This window comes from Ascaphus truei, chromosome 18 (genome assembly GCF_040206685.1).
Source record: "Ascaphus truei isolate aAscTru1 chromosome 18, aAscTru1.hap1, whole genome shotgun sequence".
Taxonomy (NCBI): Eukaryota; Metazoa; Chordata; class Amphibia; order Anura; family Ascaphidae; genus Ascaphus; species Ascaphus truei.
Window position 1 is genome coordinate 33,810,272 of NC_134500.1, and position 18,005 is coordinate 33,828,276.

General features: G+C 47.1%; 1 protein-coding gene across 1 annotated transcript in view; it reads right to left on the bottom strand.

Moving 5' to 3' along the window:
- ZNF592 (zinc finger protein 592) overlaps positions 1-18,005 on the bottom strand; it is a 98,178-nt gene that overhangs the window by 79,533 nt on the left and 640 nt on the right. The window contains 1 exon segment of the mRNA XM_075576077.1: positions 758-833. The gene's annotated coding sequence lies outside the window, so the exon portion shown is untranslated.

Sequence of the window (18,005 nt, forward strand, 5' to 3'; positions counted from 1 at the left end):
ACTATTATATCCCGTGTATTACTGCTGTGACGCGCTACGTACATAGATGTGTTATATTATTATATCCCGCGTATTACTGCTGTGACGCGCTACGTACATAGATGTGTTATATTATTATATCCCGCGTATTACTGCTGTGACGCGCTACGTACATAGATGTGTTATATTATATCCCGCGTATTACTGCTGTGACGCGCTACGTACATAGATGGCGCTATATAAAGACATATACACGTGCAGCACCTAACACGAGCGGGATTTCCATACAATGCAGCAGGCTGCTGGCACCTGTGGCAGCGTAAGTGTTACGGGAGCAATCCAACTAATCTCCATCAGTGACTGTCCAATAGGAAGCCAACACCGACGATGTTGCAGCTTCCTATTGGCCCAAGAGTTGACAGCCATTCCCCCCCCCCCCCCCCGCGGAAGATTTAAAACCAATGACTTGACCGGTATGAACCAGGGGGTCCCCTGAGCTGTAAGTGGGGGTGTTTGGCCCAGGGGACCCCCGCTTCCTTATCAGCAATAACTTGGGGGCAAAAAAACGGGAGTAGTAGTAACTGCTCTTTAAAGCAATAATTCCCGGGGGGGTGGGGAGGGGGTGTGGTTATTTGCTGGTGCGCAAACCAGACGGAGAAACCCTCTTCGGAGTGGAACAAACACAGAGCACCCGTGGGTGCATGCGCACACCACCCACACCTCGTTCCCCCCCCCCCCCCACAGCGCCTGCTGCGTGTCAGAGTGCGGAGAGACTTACCGTGCGGGCCAAGCCTCTAGCACATGTTCCAGCTGATCGCGCGCTGACGCGGGAAGGAGCACACGCCGCGGACGTCCTAAGGGAAAGAAAATCAGAAGGTTACCATTCGATATACATGGAAGAACGGGGAGAGTCTACAGGTTACCCGCCTCGCAGAGGGGCCCTGCAGCGCCACGTCACCCGCAGGGAGATCTAACAACACGCAGACACAACAGTGCGGGGCGGGCAGAGTGCCACGCAGGACGATGTGTTGCTGGCCCCTCTGGCAGTGAAGGGGTTAATGGTGCCTGTGACAGAGGTGCTGCCCCCAAATGCTCTTTAACCGCTGCACAGATTCATTAACACACTGATCCATGTACTGTATAGACACACAGGCACACCACACATTCAGTAACATACATAATGACACACACAAACACACACTGCATGTTATATATATATAATCAAAAAATAAATAGATGATACCGTTCTGTGGCTAACGAAATGCTTTTATTTGTGCGAGCTTTCGAGATACACTGATCTCTTCTTCCGGCGATGTTACAATGAATGAAGCAAGGATAACTTGAAAACAGTGTCTCTTGGAATGTTATCTGTGCTTGTCCTTCCCCCGGTGTGGATGTGTTTTATGGCTGGAGGTGTCAAAGGGTAACTGAAAGCAAGTGAAGAAAGAGTGTGTATGTGTATCAGTGTGAATAAAAATGAATGGAGAGCCCACAGTATAAACAGTGCTCTACACAAGGTGTGTGTGGAGTGAGAGGGATATAAATGGTGTGGGTGGGTGTGGAAATGTGAGAGTTTGTAGCACAACTAAAAGTGTGTGTGGATACTATGTGGTCCCTATTGGTGTATATGGATGGAAAAATAAGGAGTATTAGTATAGGGACCACATAGTATCCACACACTTTTAGTTGTGCTACAAACTCTCACATTTCCACACCCACCCACACCATTTATATCCCTCTCACTCCACACACACCTTGTGTAGAGCACTGTTTATACTGTGGGCTCTCCATTCATTTTTATTCACACTGATACACATACACACTCTTTCTTCACTTGCTTTCAGTTACCCTTTGACACCTCCAGCCATAAAACACATCCACACCGGGGGAAGGACAAGCACAGATAACATTCCAAGAGACACTGTTTTCAAGTTATCCTTGCTTCATTCATTGTAACATCGCCGGAAGAAGAGATCAGTGTATCTCGAAAGATCGCACAAATAAAAGCATTTCGTTAGCTACAGAACGGTATCATCTATTTATTTTTTGATTATTGAAGCTCGGCTAACACGGTACTGATACCTCTACATATATACATATATACATATATACATATATACATATATATATATATATATATATATATATATATATATATATACACACCACTATACACACTGTGGACCCCACCGGAAGGACAGCCTGTGTGTTACAATCCAACACAATCCTACAAAGCTACTGAAAAGTAACACTACAAACCACAGAGAAGGTGTTGCATGGCGAGCGCTCTCCGCTTTTCCATGTCTCTCACGGAGCTGGACAAGTCAACACAGCTTGTGTCTGTCTGCTGGATACATGCAGCCAGATAACATACTTACACACAGAGCCCACCCACGCAAAGTAAGGGGGCTGCCCTGCCCCGGGGACCACCGGGGTACTACCACACACGGGTCACACACCTATAAATATACCCCTACCATCCGCTCACTTGTCATACAAGGGACTGTCTCGTTGTAGGGCATCAGAGGGCTTCCATAACCCGGGCACTGCCAAGGAGATCACGCCCAGAGAGGTGTGCACATACCATGCATCAAACCAGGGGTGCGCAAACTCTTCCCCCTGCGCCCGGCCCCGGCGTCAAACCAGTTTGCGCACCCCTGCATCAAAGCAATGCTGCACTGTATATAGTGTGTGTGTGTCCTTCCTTCAAATCCTTATCTCACTGCCACAAAGTGAAGGCAGGGAAGGCAGGAAGGTGGTAACGGGAGTAAGCTTGAACAACATACAGAACTGAAGTGGCAAAGGTACTTCTCAACATGCAAATGAGGCCAGTATGGCAAGTAAGGGCCCAACCTCTGTATATGGAACACACTAAAAAGCAATGGCCCTCATTCTCCGGAGGCTGGGTGGTCTCCGAGCCTGACTGCGTTCAGGAAGAAGACAGCGTGCCAAGAACCCCCCATCATTGAAACCGAAATCTGGCTACCTACCACTGTTGGACTGTCCAGTGAAGTAGCACTCTAGGAGCTGGAAGGTGAACTTAAGCTTAAAATCAGACACCTCTTCTATTACAGAGGTACAGGTAATGGAAGAATCATTGGAGGAGGCTTCATCGTTAACACGAGGTGGCGAACATAATGGAATAAGAAAGCTCATGGGAGAGAGCAGCCAGAATGGTCATTCAGTTGACAAAGAGATACAGGCTTCAAATAACTCAAGTATTCATGTCGCCAACATCAAGTCACGCAGACAATGAAGTGGAAGAGGGCTACCATGAAACCAGCCAACGGCAAGGAAATTGTCACTTCAAGATCATTATGGAAGGTTTCAATGCAAAGATTGTTGCCCAGCAGACAGACGGAGCATCAATTGGTAAGTATAGTTACGGTAACAAGAATGAACGTGGGGACAACGTTTGCAGAATGCAAGACCTTCTACATCATGGATTCATTCTACTGGAAGGATCCAAACAGTAAATGGACGTGGAATGGACCAAATTGACCCAGGAATTAAATGGACTATATCCTAACAAGAAACATGTGATTGAAGACGGCTCAGCCTTAAACGTTTTGACACAAGGAGCGATCATCGATTGGTTCACTGCAAGTTATGTCTGAATGTGAAGAAAACTGATTAAAAACAAGACAAAATCAACAGTTATACCATTACTCAAAAACAGCCAGCTTGACCCTACCTGTCTTTCTAATTATTATCCTGTCTCCCTCCTGCCTTTTGCCTCTAAACTCCTTGGACGTCTTGTATTCTCTCGGTTGCTCCATTTTCTCAACACCTATTCTCTCCTAGACCCGCTACAATCTGGCTTCCGCACTGCTCACTCCACGGAAACAGCCCTCACTAAAATAACTGATGACCTCCATGCTGCCAAAGACAGAGGTTGATGCACTCTGCTCATATTAGGCTAAGTCCATGGTGTGGGACACCGTGCGTAGGTATCCACACGGGCCGCGATCAGACTGCCTTAAGACAGTGATCGTGCCCATAGACTGTGCGGGCGCACGCGGGCGGAGGTGGCGCGCGTTGCTCATATAATCAGTTGAAACTGATTTCTTGGCGCAACACGCGGGTCACGTGAGCGTGACACCCCCTAGGCACGCCCCGCCGACCATGGCCAGGGAAAGCACCCGCTTTCCCACAGCCTCCGAACGCCTCAGCGCGGGCAAAGGCACCATGGCCCGAACCTTACTCGACCTCTTTGCAGCATTTGATACTGTGGATCACCCTCTTCTTCACATTCTCCATACTCTTGACATTCGTAACTAAGCTCTATTCTGGATCTCCTCTTACCTGTGTGTATGTATAAGGAGAAGAGAAAGCTGAAGAGAGCTCTACTACCATATTATAAATATTAAACCCATACAAACATATAAAATATATGTGGTGGTGCACCCAGGAGCTAAAGAGAATATCTAAAGGGCAAAAAAGAGGTACAGTACCAAAAGACGGATACTGTATGAACTCCACAAACAAGGCACTCAATGGGTTAATGCTAGACCAATAATGATTTATTGTGAGGTCAAAATTAACACAAGGTGAAAAAGCTAAGATCAATTAAAATACATATGAAACTCCTGCATAGGATCAAAAAACTATTTGGATAAATGTATGTGGTAAGATGTGAGGGAAACCAGTAGTTTACATGTCCATATGAGAGAATAAGATGTAATATACTTAAACACTGATGCAACAAAGGGTTAAACAATAAACATCAACCTAGTAACAATGTTGCATATACAGCTATTCTGTGGTAAGGAATAGCTGTATATGCAACATTGTTACTAGGTTGATGTTTATTGTTTAACCCTTTGTTGCATCAGTGTTTAAGAATATTACATCTTATTCTCTCATATGGACATGTAAACTACTGGTTTCCCTCACATCTCACCACATACATTTATCCAAATAGTTTTTTGATCCTATGCAGGAGTTTCATATGTATTTTAATTGATTTTAGCTTTTTCACCTTGTGTTAATTTTGACCTCACAATAAATCATTATTGGTCTAGCATTAACCCATTGAGTGCCCTGTTTGTGGAGTTCATACAGTATCCGTCTTTTGGTACTGTACCTCTTTTTTGCCCTGTATGTATGTACAGTTGTGTGAAAAAGAAAAGTACATCCTCTTTGAATTCTATGGTTTTACATATCAGGACATAACAATCATCTGTTCCTTAGCAGGTCTTACAATTAGGTAAATACAACCTCAGATGAACAACAACACATGACATATTACACCGTGTCATGATTTAACAAAAATAAAGCCAAAATGGAGAAGCCATGTGTGAAAAACTAAGTATACCCTTACTGCTTCCATAGGAATTAAGATGCTAAGTAGCAGACAGGTGATGCTAATCAAGGGCATTTGATTAGCAGTCCCTGTCATCAGCAAGTGTGACCACCTATATAAAAGCCGAAATGTTAGCAGTTTGCTGGTCTGGAGCATTCAGGTGTGTGTTAACACAATGCCAAGGTGGAAAGACATCAGCAATGATCTTAGAGAAGCAGTTTTTGCTGCCCATCAATCTGGGAAGAGTTATAAGGCCAGTTCCAAACAATTTAAAGTCCATCATTCTACAGTGAGAAAGATTATTAAAAAGTGGAAAACATTCAAGACAATTGCCAATCTTCCCAGGAGTGGGCGTCCCAGCAAATTCACCCCAAGGTCAGACCGTGCAATGCTCAGAGAAATTGCAAAAAAACCAAGAGTTACATCTCAGACTCTACAGGCCTCAGTTAGCATGTTAAATGTTAAAGTTCATGACAGTACAATTAGAAAAAGATTGAACAAGTATGGTTTGTTCGGGAGGGTTGCCAGGAGAAAGCTTCTTCTCTCTTAAAAGAAGGTGGCAGCACGGCTTAGGTTTGCAAAGTTGCATCTTAACAACCCACAAGACTTCTGGAACAATGTCCTTTGGACAGACGAGACAAAAAGTGGAGATGCGAAAACCAAACACAGCATATCAGCACAAACACCTCATACCAACTGTCAAGCATGGTGGTGGAGGGTTGATGATTTGGGCTTGTTTTGCAGCCAGAGGACCTGTGAACCTTGCAGTCATCGAGTCAACCATGTACTGCTCTGTATACCAAAGTATTCTAGAGTCAAATGTGAGGACATCTATCCGACAGCTAAAGCTTGGCTGAAATGGGTCATGCAACAGGACAATGATCCCAAGCACACCAGCAAATCTACAACAGAATGGCTGAAAAAGAAAAGAATCAAGGTGTTGCAATGGCCCAGTCAAAGTCCAGACCTTAACCCGATTGAAATGCTGTGGCTGGACCTTAAGAGAGCTGTGTATAAACAAATGCCCACAAACCTCAGTGAACTGAAGCAACGTTGTAAAGAAGAGTGGGCCAAAATTCCTCAACAACGATGTGAGAGACTGATAAAGTCATACAGAAAACGATTACTTCAAGTTATTGCTGCTAAAAGTGGTTCTACAAACTATTGAAACAAAAGGTATACTTAGTTTTTCACACATAGCTTCTCCATTTTGGCTTTATTTTTGTTAAATAAATCATGACACGGTGTAATATGTCATGTGTTGTTGTTCATCTGAGGTTGTATTTACCTAATTTTAAGACCTGCTAAGGAACAGATGATTGTTATTATGTCCTGATATGTAAAACCATAGAATTCAAAGAGGGTGTACTTTCTTTTTCACACAACTGTATGTATGTCTTTATTTATACAGCGCCATTAATGTACATAGCGCTTCACAGTAGTAATACACGTGACAATCATATAAATAACAAATAATACAAATAACAGGTCATGGTGATAAGTGCTTCAGACATAAAAGTAACATTTCAGAAGAGGAGTCCCTGCTCCGAGGAGCTTACAATCTAATTGGTAGGTAGGAGGAACATACAGAGACAATAGGAGGGCTTTCTGGTAAGTGTTTTTGCAGGGGGCCAAGCTTTATGTGTCATGTGTCTAGTATTATTCCCAGTGCTATTCATACGCTTCTTTAAGCAAGTGTGTCTTAAGGTGGGTCTTAAAGGTGGATAGAGAGGGTGCTAGTCGGGTACTGAGGGGAAGGGCATTCCAGAGGTGTGGGGGAGTCAATGAGAAAGGTTTAAGACGGGAGAGGGCTTTAGATAAAAAGGGGGTAGAGAGAAGACATCCTTGAGCAAAACGCAAGAGTCGGGAGGGTGCATATCCCATCGTACTTTCAGTGTCTCTTTTGCAAATACCTCCTCCTCTATTGATCTCTCGGTGGGGGTACCCCAGGGCTCTGTCCTGGGACCTCTCCTCTTTTCTCTGTATAAACTCTCTAGGTGACCTAATCACATCTCTTGGGCTCAAATATCACCTCTATGTTGACGACACACAAATTTACCTTTCTACCCCTGACCTTACACCTGCTGTACAGACACAGACACAGGCACTGTACCGTGTATTAGTTTCACTGGATGTAGCACTGAGCTGTCTTTCATGTTCTGTCTCTGGTTTTAAATATATATTGCCATGCTCATTAGCACTCCTCTTTGACACTTATACGCATATATATGTTCTGGTTATTTTGGGGGTTCAATATGAGCTTATAGGGGTCCTGTATGTTTTGCTGTACAGACCAAAGTTTCTGAATGTCTCTCTGCGTTATCATCCTGGATGGCCCTCCGCCGACTTAAACTCAACATGGCTAAAACAGAGCTCCTCATACTTCCTCCCAAACCTGGCCCTAATACCTCCCTCCACATTACTGTTGGAAGTACTATCATTCACCCAATAGCCCAAGCATGCTGCCTAGGGATCACACTCGACTCCTCTCTCACATTCGCCCCTCACATTCAAAAAGTAGCAAAAACCTGTTGCTTTTTCCTCCACAATATAACAAAGATACGCCCTTTCCTCTGTTGCTCGACTGCAAAAACTCTGGCACAGACCCTCATTCTCTCCCGTCTTGATTACTGTAACCTCCTGCTGTCCGGCCTTCCTGCCTCTCACTTGTCTCCCCTACAATCTATCCTAAATGCTGCTGCCAGAATCACTCTGCTCTTTCCTAGATCTGTCTCAGCATCTCCCCTCCTGAAATCCCTCTCCTGGCTTCCGATCAAATCCCGCATCTCACACTCCATTCTTCTCCTTACTTTTAAAGCTTTAGGCCTCGGGCATGGTCAACGCTTATGCGCTGACCCGTGCTGAGGCGTGCTGCTGCTCGGCACTGAGCCCCTGCAGCCGCAATGCGAGCGGCTTTAGCAGGGGCTCGCGCACGCGTCCGCACGCTTGGGGAAGCGTGTGTCTGACGGAGGTTTGATGAGGGCGAACCAGCTCCGTGACGTCACTGGCCCGCCCCCAGACCCGCCCCCGACACGCCCACGGACGGCGCGCTGTGTAAGGCCCGGGAAAGCACCGCTTTCCCTGAGCCTCAGCGCGCCTCAGCCCGGATCAAAGCACTATGTCCCAGGCCTTACACTCCTCTGCCCCTCCCTACATCTCAGCCCTAATTTCTCGGTATGCACCATCCCGACTCTTGCGTTCTGCTCAAGGATATCTTCTCTCTACCCCTTTTGTATCTAAAGACCTCTCCCACCTTAAACCTTTCTCACTGACTGCCCCGCACCTCTGCAATGCCCTTCCCCTCAATACTTGACTAGCACCCTCCCTATCCACCTTTAAGACCCACCTTAAAACACACCTGCTTAAGGAAGCGTATGAGTAGCTCTATGGCTGATAATTAACACCTCATACATATAGCTTGGCCCCTTGCAGACGCACTTACCAAAATGCCCTCCAACTGTCTCTGTACATTCTTCCTACCAACAAATTAGATTGTAAGCTCTTTGCAGCAAAGACGCCTTTTCCTAAATGTTACTTTTATGTCTGAAGCACTTCTCTCCTTTGTGTGTTATCTATATTGTTATTTATATGATTGTCACGTATATTACTGCTGTGACACGCTATGTACATTAATGGCGCTATATACCCGTAAATAAATATAGTCTAGTTTATATAGTATAAAGTTTTGGTTCATTAAACAGCATTAGAAAAATCCGCTTTGCCTTGTGATATTCTTTCTTAGCCATATAAATAAAGACACACACACATACATACAGCTCAGCCCCGTTACAACGCGATCCGTTACAACGCGAATCCGCTTATAATGCGATGCAAGCGTGGCCCCCAATTTTCGTATTTATGAACACTTTGCAACACGATTATTGGTATCTTGAATACTTTATTGTACAATGCATACAATTGTACATTATTTCTAACGCGATCCGCTTATAACTGTATTTGTAAACGTGTATTACTTGAAAACGAGAGGTAACTCTCACTGTATTACTTCCTAGTAAAACATTTTATAAATGAATAAAACGCGGTGTCATTCTTTGGACCCCAAGCACCGCGTTATAAGGGGTCTGAGCTGTACATACTGTACATACATCCAACATCAACCCCCTCAAGAACAGCAGCAGAGAATTGGAAGTAGACCTGAAAATCGCTTTAGCGTGCTCGCAATGCACAGGGACACCAACAATTATTGAGAACTTGTGGAGACTGCAGTGGAAAGCTCAAAAAAACTGGGAGGAATCGCCAACAAAAAACAGGATAAGAAAATATCTGGCGAGACGACAAGAAATGAAGCGTTCCCAGGACGCAAGAAGCTGTGCAATACAATCCGCAAACGTATCGCTGAAGATGTAAGAGAACGTATCTGTGAGGTGGTGAGGAAGACTATCGAAGATAGCAAAAGCTTAAAGAAGATGAGGCAGCGGCTTATGGTTGGGAAGAAGCAAATCATCGCACTCAAACAAGACGATGGGTCAGTGCCCTTATCAAAGAGAGTTGAGGACTTCCACGTGAAATTGTACGGGAACACAGGAGATAAACCAGCAAGAAGAAACCACCAATGATGTACCACGCGTCCTTCCAGAACAAGTGGCGAAGGCGATAAAATCCATGAAGAATGAGAAGGCTCCCGGGGAAGATGGAATTACAACTGAAATCCTGAAGGAAGCTGGGGAAGAAGAGGAGACAATCCTTGCGAAGCTCTTTACATGCTGCTTGTAGAACAGGAAAATTCCAGAACAATGGAGTAATACCATCGTTATGCTCATCCACAAGGAAGGAGACAAAGAAGACCTCAAGAACTACAGACCAGTCTATTTCCAATCACTTAAAGGATTTTTACGAAGATACTCGCTAATCGGCTGTAACGCACCTTGGACGTCGCCCAGCCTAGAGAACAGGCGGGATATCGCAGTGGATACAGCACAATGGACCACATCCATGTCGGACACAAAGGGATTTCCCAAAGTAATGAACACGATCTGCCACTCATTTTGGGATTCGTAGATGATGGGAAAGCATCTTATTCTGTCTACACCACAGCCATCTTAAATGCATTAAGACAAAATGGTGAAGAAGCGTACGTTGATATTATAAAGAAGATTTATGAGAATTTCACATCAACCGTTAGATTACATGAAGAGCCCTGGATAAAGGCTCGTGGGGGCACCGAAACATTGCAGTGTGTGTATATATCCCTCCTCCCTCACAGTGTGTGTATATATCCCTCCTCCCTCACAGTGTGTGTATATATCCCTCCTCCCTCACAGTGTGTATATATCCCTCCTCCCTCACAGTGTGTGTATATATCCCTCCTCCCTCACAGTGTGTGTATATATCCCTCCTCCCTCAGTGTGTGTATATATCCCTCCTCCCTCACAGTGTGTGTATATATCCCTCCTCCCTCACAGTGTGTGTATATATCCCTCCTCCCTCACAGTGTGTGTATATATCCCTCCTCCCTCACAGTGTGTGTATATATCCCTCCTCCCTCACAGTGTGTGTATATATCCCTCCTCCCTCACAGTGTGTGTATATATCCCTCCTCCCTCACAGTGTGTGTATATATCCCTCCTCCCTCACAGTGTGTGTATTTGCCCCCCTCCATCACAGTGTGTGTATATATCCCTCCTCCCTCACAGTGTGTATATATCCCTCCTCCCTCACAGTGTGTATATGCACCCCTCCCTCACACAGTGTGTATATTTGCCCCCCTCCCTCACACAGTGTGTATATATCCCTCCTCCCTCACAGTGTGTATATGCACCCCTCCCTCACACAGTGTGTATATTTGCCCCCTCCCTCACACAGTGTATATATATGTTCCCCTCCCTCACAGTGTGTATATATGTTCCCCTCCCTCACACAGTGTGTATATATGTTCCCCTCCCTCACACAGTGTGTATATATGTTCCCCTCCCTCACAGTGTGTATATATGTTCCCCTCCCTCATAGTGTGTATATATGTTCCCCTTCCTCACACAGTGTGTATATATGTTCCCCTCCCTCACAGTGTGTATATATGTTCCTCTCCCTCACACAGTGTGTATATATATGTTCCCCTCCCTCACATAGTGTGTGTATATGTTCCTCTCCCTCACACAGTGTGTATATATGTTCCCCTACTTCAGTGTGAATATATGCCCCCTCCCCCAGTGTGTATATGCCCCCCTCCCTCACGGTGTGTGTATATTTGCCCCCCTCCCTCACACAGTGTGTATATTTGCCCCCTTCCCTCACACAGTGTTTATATATGTTCCCCTCCCTAACACAGTGTGTATATATATTCCCCTCCCTCACAGTGTGTATATATGTTCCTCTTCCTCACACAGTGTTTATATGTGTTCCCCTCCCTCACACAGTGTGTATATATGTTCCCCTCCCTCACACAGTGTGTATATATTTGCCCCCCTCACACAGTGTGTGTATATTTGCCCCCCTCCCTCACACAGTGTGAGTATATGCCCCCCTCCCTCACACAGTGTGTGTATATTTGCCCCCCTCCCTCACACAGTGTGAGTATATGCCCCACTCCCTCACACAGTGTGTGTATATGCCCCCCTCCCTCACACAGTGTGTGTATATGCCCCCCTCCCTCACACAGTGTGTGTATATGCCCCCTCCTCACATATTTGCCACCCTCCCTCACACAGTGTGTATATTTGCCCCCCTCCCTCACACAGTGTGTATATATGCCCTCTCCCTCACACAGTGTGTATATATGCCCTCTCCCTCACACAGTGTGTGTATATTTGCCCCCCTCCCTCACACAGTGTGTATATATGCCCCCTCCCTCACACAGTGTGTGTATATTTGCCCCACTCCCTCACACAGTGTGTATATATGCCCCCTCCCTCACACAGTGTGTGTATATATGCCCCCTCCCTCACACAGTGTGTGTATATATGCCCCCCTCCCTCACACAGTGTGTGTATATTTGCCCCCCTCCCTCACACAGTGTGTGTATATTTACCCCCCTCCCTCACACAGTGTGTGTATATGCCCCCCTCCCTCACACAGTGTGCATATATGTTCCCCTCCCTCACATTGTGTATATATCCCCCCACACAGTGTGTATATATCCCCCCACCCCACACAGTGCGTGTATATATCCCCCCCACACACAGTGAGTGTATATATCCCCCCCACAAACAGTGAGTGTATATATCCCCCCCCACACACAGTGAGTGTATATACCCCCCCACAAACAGTGAGGGTATATATCCCCCCCCCACACAGTGAGTGTGTATATCCCCCCCACACACAGTGAGTGTGTATATACCCCCCACACACAGTGAGTGTGTATATCCCCCCCACACACACAGTGAGTGTATATATCCCCTCCACACACAGTGAGTGTATATATCCCCCCCACACACACACAGTGAGTGTGTATATCCCCCCCACACACACAGTGAGTGTATATATCCCCCCCACACACAGTGAGTGTATATATCCCCCCCACACACACACAGTGAGTGTATATATCCCCCCCACACACACACACAGTGTGTATATATCCCCCCCACACACAGTGTATATATCCCCCACACACACACAGTGAGTGTATATATCCCCCCCCCCACACAGTGAGTGTATATATCCACCCCCACACACAGTGTGTATATATCCCCCCCACACACAGTGTGTATATATTCCCCCCACACACAGTGTGTATATATCCCCCCACACACAGTGTGTATATATCCCCCCACACACAGTGTGTATATATCCCCCCCACACACAGTGTGTATAAATCCCCCCACACACAGTGTGTATAAATCCCCCTCACACACAATGAGTGTATATATCCCCCCCCACACAGTGAGTGTATATATCCCCCCCACACACAGTGAGTGTATATCCCCGGCACACACACACAGTGAGTGTATATCCCCCCCCACACAGTGAGTGTATATATAACCCCCCACAGTGTGTATATATCCCCCCCGACAGTGTGTATATATCCCCCCCGACACAGTGTGTATATATCCCCCCCGACACAGTGTGTATATATCCCCCCCGACACAGTGTATATATCCCCCCCTGACACAGTGTGTATATATACCCCCCCTGACACAGTGTGTATATATCCCCCCCTGACACAGTGTGTATATATCCCCCCCGACACGGTGTGTATATATATCCCCCCCACACAGTGTGTATACATCCCCCCCCACACAGTGTGTATACATCCCCCCCCACACAGTGAGTGTATACATCCCCCCCCACACAGTGAGTGTATATATCCCCCCCACACACAGTGAGTGTATATATCCCCCCCACACAGTGAGTGTATATATCCCCCCCACACAGTGAGTGTATATATCCCCCCCCCACACAGTGAGTGTATATATCCCCCCCACACACAGTGAGTGTATACATCCCCCCCCCACACACAGTGAGTGTATATATCCCCCCCACACAGTGAGTGTATATATCCCCCCCACACACAGTGAGTGTATATATCCCCCCCCACACACAGTGAGTGTATATATCCCCCCCCACACACAGTGAGTGTATATATCCCCCCCCACACGCAGTGAGTGTATATATCCCCCCCACACACAGCGAGTGTATATATCCCCCCCACACACACACAGTGAGGGTATATATCCCCCCCCCACACAGTGAGTGTATATATCCCCTCCCACACAGTGAGTGTATATATCCCACCCACACACAGTGAGTGTATATATCCCTCCCACACAGTGAGTGTATATATCCCCCCCACACAGTGTGTATATATCCCCCCCACAGTGAGTGTATATATCCCCCCACACAGTGAGTGTATATATCCCCCCCCCACACAGTGAGTGTATATATCCGACCCACACAGTGAGTGTATATATCCCCCCCCACACACACAGTGAGTGTATATATCCCCCCCCAAACAGTGAGTGTATATATCCCCCCCACACAGTGAGTGTATATATCCCCCCCCACACACACAGTGAGTGTATATATCCCCCCCCCCAAACAGTGAGTGTATATATCCCCCCACACACAGTGAGTGTCTATATCCCCCCCACAGTGAGTGTCTATATCCCCCCCACAGTGAGTGTATATTTCCCCCCCCCACACACAGTGAGTGTATATATCCCCCCCACACACAGTGAGTGTATATATCCCCCCACACACACAGTGAGTGTATATATCCCCCCCACAGTGAGTGTATATTTCCCCCCCCACACACAGTGAGTGTATATATCCCCCCCACACACAGTGAGTGTATATATCTCCCCCCACACACACAGTGAGTGTATATATCCCCCCCCCCCACACACACACACACACAGTGAGGGTATATATCCCCCCCCCCCCAAACAGTGAGTGTATATATCCCCCCCCCACAAGTGAGTGTATATATCCCCCACACACACAGTGAGTGTATATGTCCCCCCCCACACAGTTTGTATATATCCCCCCCACACACACAGTGAGTGTATATACCCCCCCCACAGTGAGTGTATATATCCCCCCCACACAGTGAGTGTATATATCCCCCCCCACACAGTGAGTGTATATATCCCCCCCACACAGTGTGTATATATCCCCCCCACACAGTGAGTGTATATATCCCCCCCACACACAGTGAGTGTATATATCCCCCCCCACACACACAGTGAGGGTATATATCCCCCCCCCACACAGTGAGTGTATATATCCCCCCCCCACACAGTGAGTGTATATATCCCACCCACACACAGTGAGTGTATATATCCCCCCCACACAGTGTGTATATATCCCCCCCACAGTGAGTGTATATATCCCCCCACACAGTGAGTGTATATATCCCCCCCCACACAGTGAGTGTATATATCCCACCCACACACAGTGAGTGTATATATCCCCCCCACACAGTGAGTGTATATATCCCCCCCACACACACAGTGAGTGTATATATCCCCCCCCCCCAAACAGTGAGTGTATATATCCCCCCCACACACAGTGAGTGTCTATATCCCCCCCACAGTGAGTGTATATTTTCCCCCCCACACACAGTGAGTGTATATATCCCCCCCACACACAGTGAGTGTATATATCCCCCCCACACACACAGTGAGTGTCTATATCCCCCCCACAGTGAGTGTATATTTCCCCCCCCACACACAGTGAGTGTATATATCCCCCCCCACACACACAGTGAGTGTATATATCCCCCCCCCCACACACACACACACACACACACAGTGAGGGTATATATCCCCCCCCCCAAACAGTGAGTGTATATATCCCCCCCCACACAGTGAGTGTATATATCCCCCCCCCCACACAGTGAGTGTATATATCCCCCCCACACACAGTGAGTGTATATATCCCCCCACACACAGTGAGTGTATATATCCCCCCCCCACACAGTGAGTGTATATATCCCCCCCACACACAGTGAGTGTATATATCCCCCCCCCACACAGTGAGTGTATATATCCCCCCCACACACACTGTGATGGTATATCCCCCCCCCAAACAGTGAGTGTATATATCCCCCTCCCACACAGTGAGTGTATATATCCCCCCCCACACAGTGAGTGTATATATCCCCTCCCAAACAGTGAGTGTATATATCCCCCCCCCACACAGTGAGTGTATATATCCCCCCCCCCACACAGTGAGTGTATATATCCCCCCACACACAGTGAGTGTATATATCCCCCCACACACAGTGAGTGTATATATCCCCCCACACACAGTGAGTGTATATATCCCCCCCACACACAGTGAGTGTATATATCCCCCCCACACACAGTGAGTGTATATATCCCCCCCACACACAGTGAGTGTATATATCCCCCCCACACACACAGTGAGTGTATATATCCCCCCCACACACACAGTGAGTGTATATATCCCCCACACACACACAGTGAGTGTATATATCCCCCCCACACACACAGTGAGTGTATATATCCCCCCCACACACACAGTGAGTGTATATATCCCCCACACACACACACAGTGAGTGTATATATCCCCCCACACACACAGTGAGTGTATATATCCCCCCACACACACAGTGAGTGTATATATCCCCCCACACACACAGTGAGTGTATATATCCCCCCCACACAGTGTATATATCCCCCCCACACACAGTGAGTGTATATATCCCCCCCACACACAGTGAGTGTATTATATCCCCCCCACACACAGTGTATATATCCCCCCCACACACAGTGTGTATATATCCCCCACACAACAGTGTGTATATATCCCCCACACACACAGTGTATATATCCCCCACACACACAGTGAGTGTATATATCCCCACACACACAGTGAGTGTATATATCCCCCACACACACAGTGAGTGTATATATCCCCCCCCCCACACAGTGAGTGTATATTTCCCCCCCCCCACAACAGTGAGTGTATATTTCCCCCCCCACACAGTGAGTGTATATTTCCCCCCCCACACAGTGAGTGTATATATCCCCCCCACACAGTGAGTATATATCCCCCCCACAGTGTGTATATATCCCCCCGACACAGTGTGTATATATCCCCCCCGACACAGTGTGTATATATATCCCCCCCGACACAGTGTGTATATATATATCCCCCCGACACAGTGTGTATATATCCCCCCGACAGTGTGTATATATCCCCCCCTGACACAGTGTGTATAGATCCCCCCCCCCCCCGACACAGTGTGTATAGATCCCCCCCGACACAGTGTGTATATATCCCCCCCACACAGTGTATATATCCCCCACGACACTGTGTATATATCCTCCCCTGACACAGTGCGTATATATCCCCCCCGACACAGTGTGTATATATCCTCCCCTGACACAGTGCGTATATATCCCCCCCGACACAGTGTGTATATATCCCCCCCGACACAGTGTGTATATATCCCCCCCGACACAGTGTGTATATATCCCCCCCGACACAGTGTGTATATATCCCCCCCCGACACAGTGTATATATCCCCCCCGACACAGTGTGTATATATCCCCCCCCGACAGTGTGTATATATCCCCCCCGACAGTGTGTATATATCCCCCCCACCAGTGTGTATATATCCCCCCCAACACAGTGTATATATCCCCCCGACACAGTATATATATATCTCCCCCCCGACACAGTGCGTATATATCCTCCCAACAGTGTATATATCCCCCCGACACAGTGTATATATCCCCCCGACACAGTGTATATATCCCCCCGACAGCTGTGTATATATCCCCCCGACAGTGTGTATATATCCCCCCGACAGTGTGTATATATCCCCCCGACAGTGTGTATATATCCCCCCGACAGTGTGTATATATCCCCCGACAGTGTGTATATATCCCCCCGACAGTGTGTATATATCCCCCCGACAGTGTGTATATATCCCCCCGACAGTGTGTATATATCCCCCCGACAGTGTGTATATATCCCCCCGACAGTGTGTATATATCCCCCCGACAGTGTGTAATATCCCCCGACAGTGTGTATATATCCCCCCGACAGTGTGTATATATCCCCCCGACAGTGTGTATATATCCCCCGGACAGTGTGTATATCCCCCCGACACAGTGTGTATATATCCCCTCCGTGACAGTGTGTATATATCCCCCCCGACACAGTGTATATATCCCCCCGACAGTGTGTATATATCCCCCCGACACAGTGTATATATCCCCCCCTGACACTGGTGTGTATATATCCCCCCGACACTGTGTGTATATATCCCCCCCCTGACAGTGTGTATATATCC